The sequence below is a fragment of the Nycticebus coucang genome, chromosome 13 (assembly GCF_027406575.1).
Source record: "Nycticebus coucang isolate mNycCou1 chromosome 13, mNycCou1.pri, whole genome shotgun sequence".
Classification (NCBI taxonomy): Eukaryota; Metazoa; Chordata; class Mammalia; order Primates; family Lorisidae; genus Nycticebus; species Nycticebus coucang.
Genome location: NC_069792.1, coordinates 24,575,781 through 24,600,794, shown reverse-complemented (window position 1 = coordinate 24,600,794; position 25,014 = coordinate 24,575,781). Strand labels below are relative to the sequence as shown.

At 41.5% G+C, this 25,014-nt stretch overlaps 1 pseudogene; it reads left to right on the top strand.

Moving 5' to 3' along the window:
- The first annotated feature begins 1,301 nt into the window (after positions 1-1,301).
- Positions 1,302-1,839, top strand: LOC128563301 (mitochondrial import inner membrane translocase subunit Tim17-A-like; annotated as a pseudogene).
- The last annotated feature ends 23,175 nt before the right edge of the window (positions 1,840-25,014 follow it).

Genomic DNA, 25,014 nt, shown 5'->3' with positions numbered 1-25,014 from the left:
TTTCTATACTCTACATTCCTTCTACCGCAGCTAAGCAGACCCCACCTGTTATGGGAGAGAGACCACTGGTCTTTTTATATGTCTTTCTAAGGAGCTACCAAGAGAGGCCAGGCACAGTGACTCACACCTATAATCCCAGTACTGTAGGAGGCCAAGGCAGGAGGACACTTGAGCCCAGGAGTTGAAGACCAGCCTGGACAACATAACAAGATCTTGTCTGTACACAAAACAAAAATAGAAAATTTAACCAGGTGTGGCAGCAGGCACCTGTAGTCCCTGCCACTTGGGAGGCTAAGGGAAGAGAATTGCTTGAACCCAGGAGTTTAAAGTTGCAAATGAGACTATGATGACACCACTGCACTCAAGCTCAAGTCACAGAGCAAGACCTTATCTCAAAAAAAAAAAAAAAGAAAAGAAAAGAAAAGAAAAATAATTAAGAAGAAAAGAGAAGAAGTGCCAAGAGTGATTCAGAACATTCTTCTTTTAACAAAAACAGATACAAACTCTGAAAACACAAAGACCCAAGTGCCCTCTTGGACTTGGCAATAATGGACAGCTGATGAGAGCCTTTGGCTAAACAAATTTATCTCAGAATTTTAAACTTAGAAGAGCCCTGACCCCTTTATTGAATTTCATGTGAAACTTGTTCAATTATTTTCAACCAAATTACAATTTATCCTCCAGATGCTGAATTTGACCTGCTTTTTAAAAGTGGGCTAAAGACACTCAGTGTGCTCTCTCTGACATCGCCTCATAATTAACACTAACTTAGAAATCAGAGCCAGCCCTCTTTACACCAGACTGCCAATAAAATGTGGTCTGTGGAGACCTTTCTGGGTTTGTTTCAGGTGGGTTCTGGAAGTTCAGTATGATGCAAGGAGCTCCCAACATTTCACTGATTCCTTCAAATGAATGTTGCTGAGTACATGGTCTGTGATGAATATGCTTGTGCTTTGTATAACAAGACGAAAACCTGAAGTTAAATCATTTAAAAACAAGAGATAACCCATAATGCTGATCAGAGAGGTAGAGTCCGAAGCTCAGGGAGAGAAAGATGGAATGCTTGTCTTCTACCAGAATTCTAGACTGACTTAGGTAGAATTTTAAATCTCTAAGTGGAAATGTTCTAAGGAATGCTGATATGTAATAATGAAACAGAGTCCATCAAATTAATCTTCATCCTGCTCTGAATTCTACCACATTCTGCCAAACAGAATACAGGAAAGCAGATAACTATTACCAAAATTATGAATAATTTTAAAATTTGATCACTTGTACTGCTGGAGTCAAGATGGAGTACTATGCCAGAACCTTGCCCCTGGGGGATAATGGATGACTGTGGTGGGGCCTTTACACTGGGGACCGTTGGTGGTGGTATCTTTTAAGCAATAAAAGGTTTTCGAAATTCTCCAGTGGGAGTAAGCCACAGACTATGAGGGAGTTTGACAGCTACTAAAACCAGAGCTCCACAATTGGGAGGTAGCTTTGCTGTTTGGGGAAGTCTGTTTTCCATGATTAACTATAGGATGGTTCAAGTCAGAGGAAAAGAAGATCCCTGGAACTCCATCACAAGCGGTGCCTTAACAGGAGCCACACTGGCAGCAAGAAATGGACCAGGGGCCATGGTTGGGTCAGCTGCTAATGGGTGGCATTCTCCTAGCTTTAATTGAAGGAGCTGGTATCTTGTTGACAAGATTTACTTCTGCACAGTTTCCCAATGATCCTCAGTTTGCTGAAGACCTTTCCCAGTTGCCTTCAACCCAGTTACCACCCTCACCTTTTGGAGACTATCGATGATATCAATGGGACATCTTTCCCAGGATTTCTTTAACAAAATGAGCTGTAGTTTGAGAAGGATTCCAGAAGATCAAATTACAATCGGTTTTTAAAAGCATAGGTTTTTAAAACTATGGCCAAATAGGCTCTGAAGAGACATTTAGCACTTTTTTCTATTTAAAGGAACATGGGTTGGGAATGTTAATAATACATTTATTTATTCATACTTGCATTACATCTGAGATCAACATGTCTCATATCATAAAAGAAAATACAGTAAGTGCTTACAAGATGAAGGACCAAAGGGCAAATAACAGTGCAGTGTGACCATCATTTCCTTGAGGACTTCTCTGCCTGATTTTGTGTGCTCTGTTACTCAAACAATAAAAACCTCCCGGAACTTACTCTTTCTTAAAAGATAAGTTGTAGAGTTCTACTTTTCATCTTGCATACTTCAGTCAATGCATATTTTATAGTTAGTGCCTCATCTAACTTGAAGTGAATTATGTGTGAGAAGAATTATGTGGAGTCAGCATGGATCATTTTACAGCGGAATGCTTTATGGATTGAAGGATGTGGTAAATATACTCTACTTCGAAAGTAAAATATGCTGTCTTGATTGTGAAGATGTTGGATACAAAACTCTCCTACCTTTTTAGTGCTGTTGTGTCTTGGTTCCTGATAATCAGAAACGACTTGCTTCCAATATCCCCAATGCTATATGAACAATTCATGGAGGCTAAAGCGGTGCTGGGAAAGTCTGATGTTGAATGTGTCCTTGAAAATAAAATATGTGCTGGCTTTAATCTGTAAAAAAATGATAATAATTTTAAAATTAAGGAACACAGACCTGAAACAAGCATTACTACTAAATTACTAGCACACTTCCACTACTATTCTTCCTCTTTGTAGCCAAATGAATAGTAACAAATGGACCACAAACAGCAAGCAATTCTTGGAAAGCAGGAAATTATATATGGTATAGAAAGAAAATTACATATGGCATAGAATTGGCCAAGCAAGTAATCTTAGCTAAAGTTTTGGAGTGCTTACTATATGCCAAATATTATTTTGGAGGCTTTTTTATATTAAACGATTTAATCCTCACAATTCAATAAGAGAGCTGCTGTTATTATCCCATTTTGCAGAGGAAAAATCAGAGGCACAAGCTCACTGTTTCTCTGTGACACAGCTTATAAGTGGCAGAGTCAGAATTAAGACTCAGAGCTTTGCTCCAAAGCTCATATTCTTACCAACCAATGCCCAGTGGCCCCAGCACTGCTGAATTTCATAGAACAGGCACTGATGTGTCCCAGACACTACAGTGTGGACGGTGCCTCCTGGGGGCATGCAACTCCAAAGCAGAAGTAGTAAGTCAGTGAAGCACTGGGGGTATGTTGGGTGAGAGTGAGGTCAAAAAGAGAAAAGGAAGGGAGGCTGCTGGGACTTCTGGACCAGCAAGTTGGGGGAATGAAGGCCGTGAGCACCTGGTACAAAAATAAATTCCTGGCAAAATGAAAGCTAAGAAGGGATTGAAACTTGGGCTACGCAGAACTTCGACAGATTGAAGGTCAGCACTTAAATTTGCTCTAAATGCCTAACTCACAGTTGACCCCCTCTCAAATTATCCCCAACAGGAACTGGGTCAAATTGTCTGCCACCTTTCCAGCCTCCTCTGCCCCCCTCCCCTGTGTGCCATCCCCTCCAATAATAGCCGCCACTTGCTCTTCCCTAGATAAACTGTAGGATGTCATATTTCTCTGCCTTTGTGCATGGGGTTCTCTTGGACATTTTCTTCTTATCTGAAAAATTCCTTCTTGTCTTTCAGGAAAATTATTAGATCATCTCTATTTTGATGGCTTCTCCAAGGGTCCTTGGTTCATCAGATGAGAATTGGTTGTCTGCCGTGGACCAGGTGCTGTGCTGAGGATTTCGAAGTAGATGTAAAAGTAGTCCTTTGTTGGGTGGCACCTGTGGCTCAAGGAGTAGGGCGCCGGTCCCATAAGCCCGAGGTGGCGGGTTCAAACCCAGCCCCGGCCAAAAACCACAAAAAAAAAAAAAGTAGTCCTTTGTTAATTTCTCCTTCATCAAAACCCCCCTAATATCGAACCTAACAGTGTGCATCAGACTCACCTTGAGCACTTTAAACAATACTTTTTCCAAGGCTACACCCTCTAGGGCAGTGATTTTCAGCCTCTGTGCTGCAGCACACAAGTGTGCCATCAGAGGATATTAGGTGCACTGTAAACATTTTTAAAGATCATTAATTATTTCTGAAAGAAGTTCAAAGCACAATAAGTATATTCTTTTTTTTTACTTTTTTTTTTGATCAACATAATTTAAGTGTGCTGTAGAAGTTTATAGGTTCAAGTGTGCCATGAGATAAGCAAGGTCGAAAAACACTGCTCTTAGAGGTTCTGATTTACTCTACTTCGTCAAATCTAAAATTTTCCTTGGCTATCTGAAGTGCATTTTCTATACAACTAAAAACAGAGAAATGTTTCAAATCAAATCATGGCAAAATGCTTTGCTTAACATACTGAGTGTAAGCAATGTCTGTAAGAAGCGTTGATTTCAGAGACATTAAAATGTGATGGGAAATTGCATCTTAGAATCAAGTAACGGTAGCTGGCCTGGTTTAGGAACATAGGCACCAATGTGTTTTAAATGAGCTTTAGGTGACTCTATTAAGAACTACTGCCCTAAAACCTGCCATACATCTGATTACTCAGTTATTCCCTCATTCATTCAAGAAGCAGACCCTGAACACTAAATGAGCTCCAGGTGCTGTATAGTGAGAACTAAGTGCATGTTTTAATATGTAATGCGTAATGCACATTCACAGTAACAGCAGACTTTAATAGAGCCTGGTTCCCACTCACGGACCATGTACCTTAATGCAAAAGAGATAGGGAAAGCTATAGCTACAATCATTTTTCTGTCTCCCTTCGTAGACCATGAATGCAAGCAATAAAATTGCTTTCAAAAAAAAAAAAAGCTCTATTTTTAGCAGAATGGGAAGAGAATATGCAAACCTTCTGTCTGTGGGAAAGAGCTTGGTCTTCTGATGCTCTAGAACCAGGCTCCTTCCTACATCAAACCCCACACATCAGAAAAACCTGGGCAATATTGCTATTTCCAGCCAAGAAGCAACTGGACCATCAGCACTAATAAAAACAGGAAAGACCGGGGTAGTTGGCTAGAAATAGCTGAAAAGACTGAGCTCCATTGTCAGCAGAGTCGGGAAAGAGAAAAAGAGATCACAAAATTAAAAGAAGAAATGGAACACGGGAGGAAGCGAATGGCAAAGGTGGCAGATAGAAGCTACAGCGTTGGAGATGAGAAGCAGCAGAGACCACAAAGCAGGGGTCAGTGAACACGAAAGCTGGTAACAAAGACAGGAAAAAAAGACTAGAATATCTCGGCCGCTTCTGAGCAAACAGCATCTCCATAGCTGTTGCTGGAACCATGTGAGGAATTTGGAAAAGGAACGAGCTTAGTCCTACCCCAAAGGTCACTCTATTACAAAGTAGAAGAGTATTTTCTGTCTGAACCATTAAGATAAACAGTTATTTTTCTATTATTAAAATTGCCAGGAAACCCCATTTAAAAGTTTTGGAGCTATATTCTAGGGTTGAAACTGGGTCGTACAGAAGATTCTCCTTTGAAGCACTCCTGATAATAATACCAGGTGGATGAGCCTGTACTCTACTAGTGTTCCACACAAACCGCCCTGTTCATGGCTCGATGTAACATGTTCAGATGACATTTCTCTCCTGGATGTTGACTCACTGCTAGAAAATAGAATTCCCCACTTAGACTTTCCCTGGAAATCTTTTACCGATTTGCCTTACGTATTTAACACATATCGACCTTGCATGTTTATACTTAATATATTTATATTCTAACTTCACCTAAAAGTGGGAAGTTTAAAACATATTAATGGATAAGCCAAAAGTGAGTTCACAGTAGGTTTTCAACTCTAAAATATGTTCTAATTCATGTATTCCTCTTATTCCTTTAAATAATCTATTACTTGGATGATCTATTATAAAATAAATCCAAGGGGACTCCACACCATATCACCAGAGTATATCAGTAAATATTTGTCTCTACATACTCAGATTTCCAGCAAACAAAGGGCAAAAGGGTATTCAAACCCATATACCTGTTCCAAAAACCTCATCAATGATGCATTTAATAAGGTTGAAGACATGGATGGATCTTAAGTTCGTTTTTTTCTAAAAGTTGGTTGACATAACAGGCTCCCTGACCTAGGCATTGGCAAACAATCCATCCAATGGCAAGTCTGTTTTGACTGCCTCATACCACGCTTCATCTGCGAGAGATCTGAAGTTATAATATGTACTCCTGTGATGCACAGAGTCTACATATCATCACCTCATTCATTTATAATGTATTGAGTTCCTAGTTCGTACCAGGCATTAAGAGAAAAAACTGCACAGTCAAGAGAGGAAAGGAACACATAAGCATATCAGTAAAGTACTGCAAGGCATTTAGCACAGTGCCTGGGAATTCCAGATACCAAATCCACGTTTTCTGAACTGAACAGGTACAGGAGCTCAACTTGGCTAGAGTCAAACACCTGTTGTCAGGAAAGACAGAATACGGGGCTGCAGCGCCAGGGAGCTGCTTTAACTGGATCATTAATGACTTCGTAAGCTGTGTTAAGAGGTATGAATTTTTTCTGGCCGACAAGTGGAAATGACTGACGATTCTAAAGCACAGGAGTGACATAATGTATGCCCTCTGGGCAATAATAAAGATGACGAATTGAAAGATGCAAGCCTGGGGTTGGAGGATCTCCTGGAAGCTCAATGCAACAGTCCAAGTGAAGGATGTCAGAGGCTTGAAGGAGGCCAGTGGTGCCAGGGATGGAGAAGAGGATCCCAAGACATGTTCAGGAATAGAATTGACAGAACTTGGCAACTGGATGAGTGAATTTCTGAAAGAAAAGGGGCAGAATAAAGAGTAACTCTAAGGTTTAGATAACTTCCTAGGACCTTACTTATAGAAATTAATCATAGGAACAGGCGTGGGTAGTGGGGAGAAGGGAGAAGCAGCTAACAGCACCACCCAAGACATGCCGGTGTTGCCACGTCTCTGAGGTAGCCAGAGTTCAGGTCTTCAAAGCACATGTGGTGCTAAGAGAGGTATCTGAGCGGGAGATACCTGTTATATCTCTAAGAGATGATACTAAGGAGAACAGACAGGATGTACACAAGGAAACAACTAATGAACAAAACAATACAGGCTCTTTTTATATGTAAACTGCCTTAAAAGGTGTAATTATGGGTTCAGAAAGGAGGAAGTCACATACATGTCAGCTGGCCAAGTCAGGGAAAGTGGGTTTGGCCTTGAGGGATGGGCAGAATTGGACAATCAGATGAAGGACATATTTACGGTCAGAACGCACACAACCCAAGTCAGGAGTGCAGGAAGTACCTAAAGCAGACAATGGTCCCTTAAGTTAGAGTACGAGCATTATGAAAAGCAAATTACCAATGAAAATAAAGTCTTACTATAATAGAGAAAAAAATTGTCATACATTCTGAGAGGAGAATGTCACAAATGTTTAGCCACCCAATCAAAATGTAGTCTATAAGACTCTTTCCATGGGTATTTTTCTCCAAGCCCAACACCAACTTATCATCTCTTCTCTAAAACCCTTTTCAATCTAATTTGCCTGCCCTCCACATACACTCCAGCTCTTATTTGGTTTGGGTGAGAAAGAGATTGGTGGATTACTTTTCATTATCCTACACTTTGTTTGTTTGTTTGTTTGTTTGAGACAGTCTCACTGCATCACCCTCGGTAGAGTGCCATGGCATCACAGCTCACAGCAACCTCAACCTTTTGGGCTTAAGCTGTTCTCTTGCCTCAGCCTCCTAAGTAGCTGGGACTACAGGCACCCACCACATCGCCCACCTATTTTTTTGGTTGTAGTTGTCATTGTTGTTTGGCAGACCCCAGCAGAGTTCGAACCAGCCAGCTTCAGTGTACGTGGCTGGCACCCTAGCTGCTGAGCTACAGGCACCAAGCCTATCCTATACTTTTAAAAGAGAAAAACATAAACATGAACTCACCTGATCATTTTATTATTTATTTTAGATTACGTAAAATAAAGAGTTTTTGTTTATAAAAATAAAATTTTTTCAATTTCAGATTTAATATGAGGGTACAAATATTTCGGTTACAATATTTGCATTTGTTAAGTAAAGTCCCTTTTGTAGTTGAATCCCACTCCCTGTGCCACATACCCTGACATTGTGCCTATTAGGAGGGAGCACACCAATCCCCCTCTCTTCTCCTCTCCCCACCTCTTCTCCCACAACTTGAATTGAATTGAGTTTTTCTCTTGTGTGGGTATTACCCTGTTTCCCCAAAAATAAGACAGTGTCTTATATTAAGGTGTGCTCCCAAAGATGTACTAGGTCTTATTTTCAGGGGACGTCTTATCTTTCCTGTAAGTAGGTCTTATTTTCGGAGGATGTCTTATTTTCAGGGAAACAGGGTAGTTCATCTACTGGCTTGTGTTAGTCTTGAAAGTACATGGGATATTTGCTTTTTCATTCTTGTGATACTTTACTAAGAACAACGTATTTCAACTCCATCCAGGTTAATACAAAAGATGTAATGACTCCATCTTTTTGAGGCTGAATAGTTTTCCATGGTATACATATACCACAGTTTATTAAGCCATTCCTGGGTTGATGGGCACTTGGGTTGTTTCCACATCTTTGTGATTGCGAATTGAGTTGTGATAAGCAATATAGTGCAAATTTCCTTATGATAGAAGGATTTTTTTCTTCTGCGTAGATGTCTAGTAGTGGGATTGCAGGATCAAAAAGAAGGTGTAATTTGAGTTCTTTGAGGATTCTCCATACTTCTTTCCAAAGAGGCTGTATTAGTTTGCAGTCCCACCAACAGCAGCATCTGCAGTTTTGGGACTTTGTGATGTGGACTATTCTCACTAGGGTTAGGTGCTCTCTCAGGGTGGTTTTGATTTGCATTTCTCTGATAATAAAAATAAACAAATTTGTTTTTTACAAATGTTTATAATTTTTGAGTGTGATACTTCTTGGAGCAATCTCCAGAATGAAGTCTCCTCCTCTTGCACATCTCACAGTAGAAAATAGTTTCTGTCCTTCCACCTTTCTCATTTCTTCTGCTGCAAAGTATGCAATCCTTTGTTGATTTTTTTTTTGTATTTTGAATTATTATAGAATGCATCTTCCTTGTTGTCAGAAGATGACAGTCTTCTCTTCTTTCTTGAATTTCTGTTCCTCACATTGCTCACAAGCTGAATGATGAGATTTCTACTATGAGAAAGGTGCATCTGGCCTTTCTCTACTCTCCCTATCTAATGAATAAAGGTTGCAGCTGTTCACAACTGCAATTTCCATCAACCAGAAGAATAATTTTTTCCACCATTTGTAGGATCTCCTTACAATTCCACAACATCCACTGTACTGATCAGCTCTGTCCACTCCTCCCATACACTTATATTCTAAAATAACTGTCAGAAAAATAATAAAAATAATAAATAACTGTTGGTTTTTGAAAATGAACAGGCTCATTCTGTTCATGAGTGATCAACTGTGTATGAGGGCCAAAGAATGTCCTCAGCGTTGTCACTAACATCTTGTCATGGAATGAGAGCACATCATTTTCATATCACACTGATAGGCACATAATTCATATTCCTGAAGTTTCTTCTTTTTCAGATCATCTACAAAATCCTTCCTAAAAGCCATGACTATTACTCTTATATGTATTTTCATTTTATGCAATTCCTGAGCAAATTGAGGGCTTGTGTAGAACTTGTCAGTGTAGATGTTATAGCCTGAATCATATGTATGTACTTGGAAAACTTGTGCCAAATGAATCACTATTCAAGACATAAATGGTGCATCAGGATGAATAAGACTTTTCTGCTGTTGTCTTGCCATGATAGGGACCGTGAGAAAACATGTAACCATTTTCTGAATCATACAGGCGAACAATTCTTAGGCCACTTTGTAGGCTTCTTCAGATTGTAGCTTGTAGCGCTTCAAAGGAATCCTTCCTTTGAAACCCACTGTGCTCTCATCTATAGCCAAAGATCATAAAGTTCTTTGCATTTATTATCAATATACCCACTTACATTCTCCACCTTACTCCCTTGGGTACGCACACTCCCTTGAGCTGAGACAGGAAGAACTAAATGCAGCATCCAAAATATTTGCAAAAATCAGAGATAAAAGAACACATCCTTGAAGAATGGGGTTCAGTCTAACCAGTCTTCAGTAAAATAGTCAACTAACTGCACCTTCAGATTTAGACTCATGTTCAGTATTACCAGAGAGTGCCTTCATTTCTTCTGACAAAACATCCTTCCATGAGTCACAGTGAGTATTTTATTAGTGGAGTCGCCTTCTGTATTTTTTCCACTCATACATATTTGTTTTAGTCAAAATTTTTCCCCAATAAGATCATCCGAAAAAAAGAGATGGAAATACTCAAGTCCGTTTTTTTGGCAGAGCACTCTGAGGAAGGGTGGATCCTGTTGTGTGACAGCGCAGGGGAACTTTAGAAGATCAGCGCCGTGATAAAGCTTTCACGTATTACCGTCACCACCTTCTTCATCCCTAGCTTCAGAATCTCTGGAACTAGTATCACTGCAAGACTGGAAGAGTTTCCTTGTGCTCGCTTTATCACCAAACTCTCCTTCAACCTCGCCGTCCTCAAAACTCCACGTGGCAACATCATCCTCACTTACACATCTTCTCACGGACCTTTTCCTTCAAGCACAATAATGCGAATATCACGTTTGATCACCTGGTGACATCAAAGCACACGGTCTGCTGAGAAACAGCCCGCAGCCTGCGCGACCTGTGGGCTGGAGGCTGCACTGCAGGAGGAAACACAGCAGACGGGCTCCGAGGCGGAGGAGCGAACAAACGCCACCAAAAAAATGTGTCTGTCGCCTTCCACGTCCATCGGAACAAGATCGTTATGTCAGACAAGGTCCGACATGGGATTGGAAAGGGAGGCCACCAAGGAAGATCTGGGAAGAGGCAGCAACTGCTTAGGTCTTTGCCTAAGGTGGCAGGAGGACGAGTGACAACTAGCATTTATGGAGAAAATACTCTGTACCAAGCACTGTGGTGACTCCCTGGCCGAGCAGGGCTCCCCGGAGAAGGGGCAGCAGAGCAGGTTCTGGCAGAAGTTATAGGATGTCTTCCAAGTTCACCCTCTAAAAGCCTGTGACTTCCATCTTGCCCACACTCTTTCTTGCCCTTTCCTTGCTTTCTCTGATGACACAAGCTGTCATCATGTGAACATGAGCTCTGTGGAGAGGCCCACATGATGAGGACCAGAAGGAGGCCTACAGCAAAGAGAGTGATTCTGGAAGCTGATCCTGCTTTTGATGAGTCTTGAAATGACTGGCTTGTCAGAGAACTGGAACCAGTGGATCAAGATAAGCTGCTCCTGAATGCCCCACATGGCAACGTCAATGTAATCAGTGATTGTGTTCTAAGCAGCACAGTCTATGAATAATTTGCTAACCAGCAGTGGATGGCTGATACAAAGAGCTCTGGGAGGCAGAAACTGACACAGAGCTATTGGAGAACCAACCCTAAACTTCACAGTGGTTCTTTCCCAGGGCTTGGCAGAGACAGGAGAATAAGGAAAATAAAAAGACAAACATTAAAAATTTAAAGTTTTAAGAATAGTATGTGCCAAGGAATCTTTATTCCTTATTGTGAGGCTTCAGTAAAGACCAAGACTCTGGGCTCACTGTATATATGTTACATCTAATAGGGGCAGGCTTAAATCTTTATGTCATAATTTTTATTGAGGTTGTATTTCCCCAATTAAACTATGTTTTAAACCAGATGTGTTAATTAGACTGATGTCCCTTTATTATTATTGTTCTAAGTTGTTTATGATCTGAATACAAACAGAACGTGGGACAGTGAACACAGTCTGGGAGCAGGATGCTAGAAAAGACCCTGATTAGGCCATGCACACAAATCACAGGAGTGATAATTAACATTTAAGAAACTTTGTGTTCAGACAGAAAGATGCTTCTGACCATATCAAGGTGACAAAAGAAAGGACTTATTTTTTCTTATCTAGTCTGGAACAACTCTTTGTGTCTTTACTGAAGTTTAAACATTCTCTATTTCCTAACTCCCTAAAAGCACTCACGCTCCCTGAGAGGGCAGCCCTGTCCCAGCTAGCCTTGTCTGCTCAGTGACCTCTGCAGAGGGAGTCATGCTGGGGGCGGGGTTAAGTATTAGCAAGACACTTCTTTAAGTTTTAAAGGGGCAATGCCTTCTGTAGTACATTTTGCACCAGGCTTAGAGTTCCTCTGATCCACTTCTCTCCTGTCTCTGTTTCCTTTTGCCCATCATCTGCAATCATTTTCTTAATTCAATTCCTAACCTACTTATAACTAATAATTGAATATTAATTTTAAGCTTATTAAATCATTATTACTAACAAAGTAAACACATCAAGATACAACTCTTCCCTTAAGTACTCCCACACATGCCCACACAGAGCCTGTATCATTCATCTATAAACCTTTATGTTATATGATAATCATTTTCCCTAGATCATTAAAAACTTGTCATAAACATGATTTTTTATGACTGAATCATAATTTATTTAGCCATTCTCCTATTGTTGGCTACTCTGATGGCTATCATTACTTTTTGTAATTAATAATACTACCAAGATTTGCATATAAACGTTCATCCACATTAGTGTTTACTTCCCAGGGGATTATTTTCTAGAAGTGGAGTTGTCACAGCACACATACGTTTAGATTCTTGGATATATGGCCTGATTGCCCTCCAGAAACCTTGTATCAATACACAATCTCAACAAAAGAATGTGATGATGCATTCAGAAAGCTCATTCTAAACTGAAAATCTTTGGTTCAAGATCGCTAAGGAGGCTCGGGACCTGTCTCTGGCTCTGCAGGATCTACCTCAGGGCCTGACACCAAGTAGGGATGCTGTAGCAATCACCAGATATGGAAAAGCCTTTATAAAGGCTGCAGGATCTTTCTTTTGAGGCTTCTTATGTTTGTTTCCAGGTGCAACTTCTCATTGGACAACTACTCTTGTTAGCTTGCGACATCTGACTGAAGGTGGAAAGGTGTGCACAGACTTCAGCATGCTTCAGAACCACTGGGAGCCTCATTACAACACAGACCGTGGGCTACAGTCGGGATGCTGAATCAGGAGGTCTGGGGCAGGGCCTGGGAGCCTGCATTTCTAACTAGTCCCTGAGTGACGCTGATACTGCTGGTCCCTGGGCCGCATGTGCAGTAGCACTGGAGCAAGGGACATCCACCACGTTTTGCTCTCCAACACCCTGTTTGGTGGGATGGGGCTGCCAACCAGGGGTGCCCAAACACCTCTGCACAAGGTTGACGCCATGTCTTCCATCAATCAGAGAACCAATGAGTGGTCCATGGCTTGGTGCACGACTTGAGCAGGGACATTCAGAGAGCATTTGGAGAGATTAAAGTGGTTAAGGAACAAGAAAAGAAATGTCCCATTTGACTTTGGACATAGTAAGGATCAAGGGAACCTGGAGATTTCCTGAGAATGAAGTTAGCAGAACCAAGGAAGTAGAGGAAACAGTCTCCTCAGAGTGCAGTTTGAGCCCCATATCTCATCATACTTTGGACTTCCTAGAAAAGGGTTCTAAATATGCCCTTCCTTTACTTAAGTTTGTTTGAGTTGGGATTTTGTCTTTCAGAATTTGAAGAGATTTAATTCAGGACTCCTATGACCTGGAATAGGGAAGGATACTAATGTAGACATTAGTAAGAATGGCCTGCTCACAAATGTGTCTCTGTAAATTCAAGCGGACTCTAAATATAATCTTCTAGCACTGGTCCTGTGACCAAGTGCTACCCTCCAGCTCAGGAAGGACTGCAACGTTGTCAACAGAGCTCTCTGCCATGTGTCGTCAGCCCAGTTCTCTGCCACATCTCAGTCTTGCTCAAAAAATACCTGTACATGAGTTCAGGTTCTGACAATTAAGTTCAGGAACTCATCCTAAAAATGATACCTCATTGCTAGGTATCACTACAGTCATCTTCAGAGTACTCCCTTTGACATTTCTTAAACTAATAGAGGCCATCTACAGCAAACCCACAGCCAATATTGTATTGAATGGAGTTAAATTGAAATCATTTCCACTTAGATCAGGAACCAGGCAACGTTGCCCATTGTCCCCATTCCTCTTTAACATTGTAATGGAAGTTTTAGCCACTGCAATTAGGGAAGAAAAGGCGATCAAGGGTATCCACATAGGGTCAGAAGAGATCAAACTTTCACTCTTTGCAGAAGATATGATCGTGTATCTGGAAAACACTAGGGACTCTACTACAAAACTTTTAGAAGTGATCAAGGAATACAGCAATATCTCAGGCTACAAAATCAACACCCACAAATCTGTAGCCTTTATATATACCAACAATAATCAAGCCGAAAAAACAGTTAAGGACTCTATTCCTTTCACAGTAGTGCCAAAGAAGATGAAATATTTGGGAGTATACCTAACAAAGGACATGAAAGATCTCTACAAAGAGAACTATGAAACGTTAAGAAAAGAAATAGCTGAAGATGTTAACAGATGGAAAAACATACCATGCTCATGGCTGGGAAGAATCAACATTGTTAAAATGTCTATACTACCCAAAGCAATATATAATTTTAATGCAATTCCTATTAAAGCTCCATTGCCATATTTTAAAGATCTCGAAAAAATAATACTTCGTTTTATATGGAATCAGAAAAAAAACTCAAATAGCCAAAACATTACTCAGCAATAAAAACACAGCAGGAGGAATCACACTACCAGACCTGAGACTGTACTATAAATCCATAGTGATCAAAACAGCATGGTATTGGCACAAAAACAGAGAAGTAGATGTCTGGAACAGAATAGAGAACCAAGAGATAAATCCAGCTACTTACCATTATTTGATCTTTGACAAGCCAATTAAAAACATTCAGTGGGGAAAAGATTCCCTATTTAACAAATGGTGCTGAGTGAACTGGCTGGCAACCTGTAGAAGATTGAAACTGGACCCACACCTTTCACCATTAACTAAGATAGACTCTCACTGGATAAAAGATTTAAACTTAAGACATGAAACTATAAAAATACTTGAAAGAAAGTGCAGGGAAAACTCTTGAAGGAATTGGCCTGGGTGGATATTTTATGAGGAGGACTCCTCAGGCATCGAAGCAGTATCAAAAATACACTAATGGGACCTGATCAAACTAAAAAGCTTCTGCACAGCCAAGAACATAGTAAGTCAAGCAAGCAGACAGCCCTCAGAATGGGAGAAAATATTTGCAGGTTATACCTCCAATAAAGGTCTAATAACCAGAATCCACAGAGAACTCAAACGTATTAGCAAGAAAAGAATACATGATCCCATCTCAGGGTGGCCAAGGGACTTGAAGAGAAACTTCTCTGAAGAAGACAGATGCACAATCTACAAACACATGAAAAAAAGCTCATCATCCTTAATCATCAGAGAAATGCAAATCAAAACTACTTTGAGATATCACCTAACCCCAGTAAGAGTAGCCCACATAAAAAAATCCCAAAACCAAAGATGTTGGTGTGGATGTGGAGAAAAGGGCACACTTGTACGCTGCTGGTGGGAATGCACACTAATACATTCCTTCTGGAAAGATGTTTGGAGAATACTTAGAGACCTAAAAATAGACCTGCCATTTGATCCTATAATTCCTTTACTAGGTTTATACCCAGAAGACCAAAAATCACAATATAACAAAAACATCCCTACCAGAATGTTTATTGCAGCCCAATTTCATAATTGCTAAGTCATGGAAGAAGCCCAAGTGCCCATTGACCCATGAATGGACTAGCAAATTGTGGTACATGTATACCATGGAATATTATGCAGCCTTAAAGAAAGATGGAGACTTTACCTCTTTCATGTTTACATGGATGGAGCTGGAACATATTCTTCTTAGAAAAGTATCTCAGGAATGGAAGAAAAAGTATCCAATGTACTCAGCCCTACTATGAAGCTAAATTATAGCTTTCACATCAAGGCTATAACCCAACTAGAGCACAAGACTATGAGGAAAGGGCCAAGGAAGGGGAAGGGAGGGGGGAGGTTCGGGTGGAGGGAGGGTAATGGGTAGGGCCACACCTACGGTGCATCTTAGAATGGGTACAGGTGAAACTTACTAAATGGCAGAATACAAATGTCTACATACAATAACTAAGAAAATGCCATGAAGGCTACGTTGAACAGTTTGATGAGAATATTTCAGATTGTATATGAAACCAGCACATTGTACCCCTTGATTGCACTAATGTACACAGCTATAATTTAACAATAAAAAAATAAATAAAACAAAATAATGGTAAAAAAAAAAAAAAAGTACTCCCTTTGGGAAGCTGTGCACGGATGGCAGCCCCTGCTCCACGCTTCAAGGCAATTTTGGAACTCTTTTTTCTGGAATGGCCATCAGAGATGTGGTATTGACCTTGATATCCTGAATGGCATCTAAATGTCTTCCTTTCAATATTTCCTGTATCTTTGGGTAAAGAAAAAGGTCACTAGAGGCCAGACCAGGTTAGTAGGAAGGGTGTTCCAATACAGTTATTCGTTTGCTGGCTAAAAACTCTTTCACAGACAGTGCCATGTGAGCTGGTGCTTTGTCATGATGGAAAAGACACACCTTTCTCATGCCAAGATTTTTAGTTAAGATTCGCCTAACTTTATTGATGTTTACTTGGTCTACTATGATTCTCACAGTCAGCTAACAATTTTGACACACAACCTGACAAATGTTTCCAGTGTTTTCATCAGTTCTGCTCCTTACAGGCTGCCTTGACTTCTCTGCATCAGTGACATTTTCTCTCCCTTCAGAAAAACATTTAATCCATTTTACACTGCTGTTTTCTTCATGGCATTACCTCCATAAACTTGGGATAACACGCCCTTGATTTCACTTCCACTGTTGCCAAGTTTAACAACAAATCTAATGTTTGTTCATGGCTCTAATTCAAGCTCTGACATTCTCGTGAAGGCATACAAAAACACGCAGCAACAATAATGAACACCACTCGGCAAGACACCGCCACATGTCCACACAAACGGCAGCAAGACACTGATACCAAGGTTATAAAACCTTCCTGAGTTGGGCGGCGCCTGTGGCTCAGTCGGTAAGGCGCCGGCCCCATATACCCAGGGTGGTGGGTTCAAACCCGGCCCCGGCTGAACTGCAACCAAAAAACAGCTGGGCGTTGTGGCGGGCGCCTGTAGTCCTAGCTACTCTGGAGGCTGAGGCAAGAGAATCACTTAAGCCCAGGAGTTGGAGGTTGCTGTGAACTGTGTGATGCCATGGCACTATACCGAGGGCCATAAAGTGAGACTCTATCTCTACAAAAAAAAAAAAAACCTTCCTGAGTTGTTTGTACACTGTTGCCAATATAAGCAAGCACTTGCTGGAAAGTTCACAGACTTAATTGTCAGACCTTTTATATATACAGACAGATATACATACATGAGTGCACATGCACAGTTGTTTTAATTAGTTGATTTTTTCTTTCTTTTTTTTTTTTTTTTGTAGAATCAGGGTCTCTCTCCACTTCCTAGGCTGGAGTGCAGTGGCATGATCATAGCTTACTACAGACTCTGATTCCTGGGTTCAAGAGATCCTCCCACCTCAGCCTCCTGAGTAGGCAAGGACTACAGATGTGCCACAATGCCCAGCTAAGCTTTTTGTTTGTTTGTTTTGTTTTTGAGACAGAGTCTCATTCAGTCACCCTGGTGTTATAGCTCACAGCAGCCTCAAACTCTTGGGCTCAAGTGATCCTCTTGCCTCAGCCTCTTAAGTAGCTGGGACTAGAGGTGTCTGCCACAATGCCCAGCTATTTTTAGAGATGAGGTCTCACTCTTGCTCAGGCTGGTTTTGAACTTGTGAGCTCAAGCAATCCACATGCCTCAGCCTCCCAGAGTGCTAGGATTACAGGCATGAGCCATTGCGCCTGGCTTCTGGCTAAGTTTTAAAAATTTTTCATTGAGATGGGATCTCACTGTGTTGCCCAGGCTAGTCTCATATTCCTGGCATCTCAAAGTGCTAGGATTACAGGCTTGAGCCACCACCGTGCTTGGCTCAGAAGAGGTTTATCGCAGGCTTAGAGAACAATCCTCTGTTTACCTAAGGCTGGGGAAAGAGGCAGGCTGAGCTTCCTTTATTAGGGGGAAACCTTTGATTCTACAAGAAATAAAGGTGCTGATAAAGAAGCTTCTGGAGAAAAGGTTGTATTGACTGGTTTATAGGGATGGATGGGGTGTGATAAAAGTTTTGATAGATGAAGGGGTGAGGTGGGAAGGGGGTACAATGGGGTTCTAGACAAGAAGAAAGAGCAAGGGGCAGAGATAGGCAGCTGTGGCTACTGAAGACAGAAGGCAGAGCACCTCTGGGTCTTGGGAGTATCTGTGTAGCTCTGTTCTGCATCATGGTCTCTGTTCTGCACCACTGCCCTCTCTCTGTTAAATAACCACCTCTTCCTCCTTCAAATATTTTCCTCATGATTAATTTCATCACCCTATGCAAAATCTCTCAAGGCCATTCCTTCCTTACATTTATTTAGTTGTGTCAACTGAAGAATGACAAGGCTCATAAATTTGGAACAGAGAGCATCATTTCTCCTACAGAGTTGCAGCCTGCAGTGTGGCTTCTCTGACTGTCTGGGAAACAACAGCCTTGGGCAGAACATAAGAGCACATACTTTGAAAGGAAGGCAATGGGAATAGGGAGTTGTGCTGAGCAGGTGGCTGAATATACACATTTAACAAGCTATAGGAGGAGTTGTGAGCATTTATGGACATATGCAATTGAGCTTCCTGCCCCTTCATAGGTCACATGTGCAAAAATGGCAGCGTTCCCATGATCTGAGGGTGGAGAGAGCAGAGGACATGAAAATCCTCACTGTGCATTCTCCATAGACTGGCCAGACCCACTTCATGGTCAGTGGCCCCTTCTCACGAGGAATGCCAGTTAGTTGTGCTATAACTGAAAAAAAAAAACAGGAGCAGCACTAGGCAATTGGTTGAATCAATGGCAGAACAAGTCTTTCCAAACAGCTCATTCTGTTTAGCCCTTAGGGAAGAAAGCCTAAGGGCTATTAACTGGGAGGGGTATGATGTGGGGTATGTCTGGCCTCCAATCCTATCACGGCTGGGAATTAAGTTTTAAGGCTTCTTTGGGGTCTCCTTGGCCTAGAGGAGATTCATTTTATTTTTATTCTTCAGTTGTTAAATACTCACTGCCCCTCATCATGCTAGATTAAGTGTTGGAATACTAAGCAGCTAAAGTCCCTGCTTTCTTGGAGTTTGCATCCTAGAAGAAGAGAGAAATGTTAATCAAATCATTATCCAATTGTATAATTACAAATTCTTAGAGGTGCTGAGAACTACTGTCAACTAAAGAATGATGAGGTTCATAAATTTGGAAAGGAGTGCTTTATTTCTGTTTTTTTTTTTTTTTTTGCGGTTTTTTGGCTGGGGCTGGGTTTGAACCCTCCACCTCCAGCATATGGGACCGGCGCCCTACTCCTTGAGCCACAGGCGCCGCCCATGGAGTGCTTTACAAGCATTCAGCTCGCCGTGCTCATTAACAAAATTTCATTATTGACTATCCACATTAACATGTTTTACTATTCCAAACAATGCATGTCCTGGAAGCTGAAGTTCCAAATAGCTATACAGTTTGGGAAAAATCCATTTATCCATATTGGAGATTTCCTAACCAGCATTCATTAGGGTAAAATCCCTTCTTAAGATGTGATAAAGAGCAGCTCCCTAAAAGCCCCAGGTTTGTCTCAGCCTGTTTCAGCCTTAGTCCCCGTCATGTTCCCCCTGGTTAATTTCAAAACAGGTTTCAGAATAGAACAGGAAAGTTCTCGGAGTTCCCCCAACCTCCTAGCAATGGCTAAACAATGGTGGAAAATTTACCCCCACCCCCTAGCAATGGTTAAACAATGGTGGAAAACTTACCTAAGCCAAGTTTCCCAAGCTGTCTCCGTGCCAACTACCCCATTGAACGCCACGCAGTCACCACACTGTAGCCCCCTGACTGTAAATCCACCTCAAGCTAACTGCCACTTCTGGTTTTGTTTTTGCTTGCTTGCATGACACAAAAATGGTATATAAGTCAGCCTGCTCCTTACTTAGGGGCCGTTTGCCCTTTGGCGCAGTGGCCTGCCTGTGCAGGTGTAATAAATCACCATCTGATTTATACCTAAAGTGGGGTCAGAGTCTTTCTTACAGGTGGCACATGAGTACAACATTTCTGGAGGTCCCACTGAGATTGCCACCTCTGGACCCCCACCTAGGCCCACCGCCACCCCACCGTTCCAGGGGAAGGCCTCAGAGAAGATATCCCTCCACCCCAGAGTCCTCAGACACGTGGAGTCAGGGCATAGGTTTCCAAAACTTCTAAAATTGGTGATGAAGCAACAACACCCGGGTAAGTCTGTTTGATCTCTAGAAATTTTTGAGGGGGAAATGGAGCCAGTGGCGCAGCTACATGGACCCTGGGCGGGGGGAGACATCTCCCCGTCTGTGGTCAAGTTTAGGTGTCAAGTTGGACTCAAGGGGTGAGTCCCCTGTAGGTGGGGCTCAAGAGGCAAGTCCCAGCGGGTCTCTGGTCGGAATGCTTTTTTGACTCGCACTCATCTTTTTCATGTCAGCCAGATTCTGTGGCATCTGTCAGTCTTTTTCATGTCCAGTCGTCAGCTTCCATTCTTTCATCCACAGTCTCCTTGAACACTGGATGCAACCCCAGTCCATGGCTCTTGAACACCTGCTTGAGTGGATCACAGATCAATTTTTACAGGGAACTCTCTCTGCTTTCAACCCAGAAAAGATCTCTGTGTTTTCTTATCTTCTCCTTTTTCTGGTTCTTTAACTATTGTTACCCATTTACTACTTTGGCTGTGCAGCTCTTTATACTTTTCCTGGTAAATTGATCACTGCTGTCTCTAAGCCTACTCACCGATGTGTCCAATATCCCTTACTGCCTGGTGCACTTTTGACTTGGTGTTACTTGGTTTGATAATTCTCTTAGGGGGAGCTGGACTTGGTAGTGCGGCCCCCTCGAATTGGTCCTTCGGGGATCGCACGGCCCTGACCTACATTTATCTCCTCTTTGCAATCTCATTTATCCTTTTGTTCTCTTTTGAAGAATTTCCTTATCCAAACAACTCCTCTGTGCCCCTTTAAACACTCTTTCACTCCGTAAGGGATACATGCCCCTCCCTTCTGTTCTGTGTCCTTGGGTTCCCTCTTTAGGGGGTGAGTTGCCTCCGTGTACAGGACCCTCTTAACCAGACTGGTTCCCTCCACCACTTGCCTTTTTTGCCAGGAGACCATTAGGTGCTGTTTTTGCAGCCAAGGGAACTTGGAAAAACATTGTGCTACAGAAAGAGATGGATATCCATGGCATTTACCTGGCTGTCAGTGGTTGGGTGCCACCAGCTTCAGTGGTATTCTTGGACAGATTGATCATTCACACTGATCCCCTGGTGGGTTCATAACTCCCACTCTGTCGATTTTCTAGTTCATCTGTTCTGCCACCCCACTCCCCCTATTTTCCGGGGCAGTGTGTCTTTGTATTTGGGTATTTTTGTTCTTCTCCAGGCACACTACAGTGCCCCTCACCTGAGCCCTTTGAGCCCCAGGTGGGAGTCCCGGGAGTCCCTGCGCCACCCTGCCTCCAATCCCAGCTTGATTACTGGAGACTGCATCTGGAACTCACCCGGGACTATCCCTCTGGGCCATCAGGACTCCCCTGAACTCAACATCAGAGTTTAGATTTAGGAATAGAAACTTTACAAGACTTAACCATCTTAGCCCTTTTGCAACCCCCTGTAGACAAAGTTCGAATCTTTCTGAGTCATGCCAGAGGCATGGGTCAGGAAACATCCCTCCCCGCTGACTCCTTTAGAATGTCTCCTTAACAACTTTTCTGATTTCAGCCGCCATGCTCAGGGATACGGCACAAAGGTGAAGCCTGGCACCTTGCACACTCTCTGTGAATTAGAGTGACCATCCTTTGGGACCAGGTGGCCTCCTATAGGCACCTTCAATCTCTCTGCTCTTTCTAGCATTCGGACAATTGTCTACAGCCATCCCAGTCACCTGGATCAGATCCCCTACATTGATGTATGGATTGACATTGCTTCCGAAGGACCATCATACGCCCAGAAGCATGCTAATCATTTAACCCCTTCTCACATTCTTTTTTTTTTTTTTTTTTTTTGACGTGGTCACAAAGCTTTTATTTTTTTTTTAATTGTACTATAATTGGTATTTGTTTATATATATATATATATATTTTTTTTTTTTTATTGTTGGGGATTCATTGAGGGTACAATAAGCCAGTTACACTGATTGCAATTGTTAGGTAAAGTCCCTCTTGCAATCATGTCTTGCCCCCATAAAGTGTGACACACACTAAGGCCCCACCCTCCTCCCTCCATCCCTCTTTCTGCTTCCCCCCCCATAAACTTAATTGTCATTAATTGTCCTCATATCAAGATTGAGTACATAGGATTCATGCTTCTCCATTTTTGTGATGCTTTACTAAGAATAATGTCTTCCACTTCCATCCAGGTTAATACGAAGTATGTAAAGTCTCCATTTTTTTTTATAGCTGAATAGTATTCCATGGTATACATATACCACAGCTTGTTAATCCATTCCTGGGTTGGTGGGCATTTAGGCTGTTTCCACATTTTGGCAATGGTAAATTGAGCTGCCATAAACAGTCTAGTACAAGTGTCCTTATGATAAAAGGATTTTTTTTCCTTCTGGGTAGATGCCCAGTAATGGGATTGCAGGATCGAATGGGAGGTCTAGGTTGAGTGCTTTGAGGTTTCTCCATACTTCCTTCCAGAAAGGTTGTACTAGTTTGCAGTCCCACCAGCAGTGTAAAAGTGTTCCCTTCTCTCCACATCCACGCCAGCATCTGCAGTTTTGAGATTTTGTGATGTGGGCCATTCTCACCGGGGTTAGATGATATCTCAGGGTTGTTTTGATTTGCATTTCTCTAATATATAGAGATGATGAACATTTTTTCATATGTTTGTTAGCCATTCGTCTGTCATCTTTAGAGAAAGTTCTGTTCATGTCTCTTGCCCATTGATATAAGGGATTGTTGGCTTTTTTCATGTGGATTAATTTGAGTTCTCTATAGACCCTGGTTATCAAGCTTTTGTCTGATTGAAAATATGCAAATATCCTTTCCCATTGTGTAGGTTGTCTCTTTGCTTTGGATATTGTGTCCTTAGCTGTACAGAAGCTTTTCAGTTTAATGAAGTCCCATTTGTTTATTTTTGATGTTGTTGCAATTGCCATGGCAGTCTTCTTCATGAAGTCTTCCCCCAGGCCAATATCTTCCAGTGTTTTTCCTATGCTTTCTTTGAGGATTTTTATTGTTTCATGCCTTAAATTTAAGTCCTTTATCCATCTTGAATCAATTTTTGTGAGTGGGGAAAGGTGTGGGTCCAGTTTCAGTCTTTTACATGTAGACATCCAGTTCTCCCAACACCATTTATTGAATAGGGAGTCTTTCCCCCAAGGTAAGTTCTTGTTTGGTTTATCAAAGATTTGGTGGTCGTAAGATGTTAGTTTCATTTCTTGGTGTTCAATTTGATTCCAAGTGTCTATGTCTCTGTTTTTGTGCCAGTACCATGCTGTCTTGACCACTATGGCTTTGTAGTACAGACTAAAATCTGGTATGCTGACGCCCCCAGCTTTATTTTTGTTACTAAGAACTGCCTTAGCTATACGGGGTTTTTTCCGGTTCCATACAAAACGCAGAATCATTTTTTCCAAATCTTGAAAGTATGATGTAGGTACTTTGATAGGAATGGCATTGAATAGGTAGATAGCTTTGGGAAGTATAGACATTTTAACAATGTTGATTCTTCCCATCCATGAGCATGGTATGTTCTTCCATTTGTTAATATCCTCTGCTATTTCCTTTCTGAGGATTTCATAGTTTTCTTTATAGAGGTCCTTCACCTCCTTCGTTAGGTATATTCCTAGGTATTTCATTTTCTTTGAAACTATGGTGAAGGGAGTTGTGTCCTTAATTAGCTTCTCATCTTGACTGTTATTGGTGTATACAAAGGCTACTGACTTGTGGACATTGATTTTATATCCCGAAACATTACTGTATTTTTTGATGACTTCTAGGAGTCTTGTGGTTGAGTCTTTGGGGTTCTCTAAGTATAAGATCATGTCGTCAGCAAAGAGGGAGAGTTTGACCTCCTCTGTTCCCATTTGGATTCCCTTTATTTCCTTGTCTTGCCTAATTGTATTGGCTAGAACTTCCAGCACTACGTTGAATAGTAAAGGTGACAGAGGACAACCTTGTCTGGTTCCAGTTCTAAGAGGAAAAGCTTTGAGTTTTACTCCATTCAGTAAAATATTGGCTGTGGGTTTGTCATAGATAGCTTGAATCAGTTTTAGAAATGTGCCACCTATGCCTATACTCTTCAGAGTTCTAATTAGAAAAGGATGCTGGATTTTATCAAATGCTTTTTCTGCATCTATTGAGAGGATCATGTGATCTTTATTTTTGCCTCTGTTAATATGGTGGATAACGTTTATGGACTTGTGTATGTTAAACCAGCCTTGCATCCCTGGGATGAAGCCTATTTGATCATGATGAATGACTTTTTTGATGATAAGCTGTAATCTATTGGCTAGGATTTTGTTGAGAATTTTTGCGTCTATGTTCATGAGTGAGATTGGTCTGAAATTCTCCTTTTTGTTTGGGTCTTTTCCTGGTTTTGGTATCAGGGTGATGTTTGCTTCATAGAATGAGTTGGGGAAGATTCCTTCTTCCTCAGTTTTTTGGAATAATTTCTGCAGTACAGGAATAAGCTCTTCCTTGAAGGTTTGATAGAATTCTGGAGTGAAGCCATCTGGACCAGGGCATTTTTTAGTTGGAAGCTTTTTTATTGTTTCTTTGATCTCAGTGCTTGAAATTGGTCTGTTCAGGAGGTCTATTTCTTCCTGGCTAAGTCTAGGGAGAGGGTGTGATTCCAAATATTGATCCATTTCCTTCACATTGTCAAATTTCTGGGCATAGAGTTTCTGGTAGTATTCAGAGATGATCTCTTGTATCTCTGTGG